Source organism: Nycticebus coucang, chromosome 3 (genome assembly GCF_027406575.1).
Source record: "Nycticebus coucang isolate mNycCou1 chromosome 3, mNycCou1.pri, whole genome shotgun sequence".
Lineage (NCBI taxonomy): Eukaryota > Metazoa > Chordata > Mammalia > Primates > Lorisidae > Nycticebus > Nycticebus coucang.
The window spans coordinates 140,901,137-140,903,752 of record NC_069782.1 but is presented as its reverse complement, the minus strand read 5'-3'; the positions used below and the strand labels follow the sequence as shown (position 1 = coordinate 140,903,752).

Here is a 2,616-nt window from a genome sequence, read left to right as displayed (position 1 = left end):
GAGACAACGCTGATTCCTCCCAGTACTGAGTTTAGAGGGAAATCTAGGACACAGTTAAGGCCTTAGCAGGTAAGCATAAGCAGGAAGACTTTGGGAAAGTAGCAGGGAGCCTGAAAGTTTTGTTAATACTATTTAAGGAAACCAAAGGAAAGCTTTTATGCAGATTTCTTGGTTAATAGGATTAATGGGAAATAGAAAAATTCTAAGTTCTCTTTGCCTGCATTGTTAATTCATTTACATTTTTATATTTAGTTTTTATACCTTTTTATATTTCCTACATTTATTCACATTAAAATGTATCCATTTGGCTTCTGGATCAGAGGGCCCAGGCAGCAAGATGGGGAAGATGGTGGCAGCCATGGCCTCTTTGGCAACGCTGGCAACAGAGCCTGGGAAGGACACGTTTAGGAAACTTTTTCACTTCTACAGGCAAAGCCGGCCAGGAACCGCAGATCTAGGAGGGATCATGGACTTCTTGATGGTCCACACAGCCCGTGGCATGGGTCCTTATGCCCACAAGGTGGTAAGATCTCAGCTAAGTGTGTCCTCAGTCAACGAGCACAATGCACGTACAGCAGAACTTCAGCCTGTCAGCAAATGGCAAGCCTATGGACTTGAAGGCTATCCTGGATTTATTTTTATCCCAACCCCCTTCCGCCCTGGTTACCAGTGGCACTGGGTGAAGCAGTGCCTGGAGTATTATTCCCAGAAACCTAATGTATGTAACCTGGACAAACACATGGCTAGAGAAGAGACCCAAGATCTGTGGGAACAGAGCAAAGAGTTCCTGAAGTGTAAAGAAGTGAATAAGGGACAGCCTTGAAGTTTACTAGAGAAACTACATTGGGTGACCCTGGGCTACCATTATAACTGGGACAGTAAGAAATACTCAGCAGATCATTATACACCTTCTCCTTCTGACCTGGCTTTCCTGTCAGAGCAAGTAGCTGCTGCCTGTGGATTTCAGGGTTTCTGAGCTGAAGCAGGTATCCTGAATTACTACCGCTTGGACTCCACACTGGGAATCCACATAGACAGATCTGAACTAGATCACTCCAAACCCCTGCTGTCATTCAGCTTTGGACAGTCTGCCATCTTTCTCCCGGGAGGTCTCAAAAGAGAGGAGGCCCCCACAGCCATGTTTATGCACAGTGGTGACATCATGGTAATGTCAGGTTTCAGCTGCCTCTTGAACCATGCAGTCCCTCGGGTCCTTCCAAATCCAGAGGGGGAAAGCCTGCCTCACTGCTTAGAGATGCCTCTCCCAGCTGTCCTCTCCAGAGATTCAGTAATAGAGCCCTGTTCTGTGGAGGACTGGCAGGTGTGTGCCAACTACTTGAAAACTGCTCGTATTAATATGACTATCCGACAGGTCCTGGCCACAGGTCAGGACTTCCCTTTGGAATCTATGGAGGAGAAAAAAAGAGATATCACCATCGAAGGTGTCTGCGATCTGGATGACCAGAATAGCCAGCAAAATGGGCTAGGATCAACCTTGACAGCTGAGACCTGGATATCCCATTCTTGACTAATACAGTTCTTACAGTAAACAACCACACTATTAATACTAAGTAGGTACTATTTTGTATTGCCATGGATTTTTGCACCAATATAAGCCAAAAACAGACAGAAAAACTAATCATTGATCACACTGTTGCCTTGGAACCCATTCTGAAGATTTCAGAACCACTTCACTAAGAGAAGTGTTTGACCTCGTCCAGTCCTACTTAGATGCTACTTATGTTTTGAAAACTCAATGCGGGGAGGTTTTGTTCTTCTACAACAACCTTCTCAGCCTCTACCATTACCTCTCAGGGCGGAAGAAGTGAGTTTTCGTGTCTGCAGAGTATTTACCTCAGATTTTATCAATGGCAACCATAGTACTCCTGCCCCCCATTTCTGGTGATTTGGGATAGTTGTGAACCAGCCATCAGTCTCTTCTCAACTCCTACAGTTACCATCATATTCTTCCATCTTCTAGAATCCTATGCATGTTAACACAGTGGAACTGGCAATCCTTTCTCCTAGGAAAGAAAGTAATCACAACTCTCTGCCTAAAAAATATAAAAACTCAAGGAAAGGGGAACAGTAGTTTCTCCACATGTCCATTTTCATCTCCAAACTCCCTATTGGCTTTTTAATACAGTTTTAGTTGTTGGACTAAAAAAGTCCTGAGGGGGGTTTGTTGCTCTTTTTTCCATGAATAAACTTACTCCATTTAAAAATAATAATAAAATAAAATGTATCCATTTATTCAACAGGTAAATGATAAGAAGCTTTTAAGACGCCCTGTGCTAGGAACTAGAGAGAAAAGCAATGATTCATAAGGTCCTCGCCTCAGATCAGCTCAGAGTCTAATGGATTTGCTTCTTCTGCTTACCTAGAGAACTATGTGGTCTTTCTACATTTGCCTCAAAAGAATGAATTGATGACTGTGGAATGAGACATCAGGCCAGTGTAGGAATGAAATATTCATCAGCACACGTGGTGGTGTCAGTCGGTGTTTCCCCCTAAAATCCCTGAAGAAAGCAGATGATCAGTTCAAGTTTCCCTTCTGGCCTAGTCCTTCCTTAGGGGAAACAAAATCATGTGGCCCCACAACAAGAGGAGGGCTTT

At 43.7% G+C, this 2,616-nt stretch overlaps 1 pseudogene; it reads left to right on the top strand.

Moving 5' to 3' along the window:
- Positions 1-337: 337 nt before the first annotated feature.
- LOC128581764 (nucleic acid dioxygenase ALKBH1-like) lies at positions 338-1,506 on the top strand (annotated as a pseudogene).
- The last annotated feature ends 1,110 nt before the right edge of the window (positions 1,507-2,616 follow it).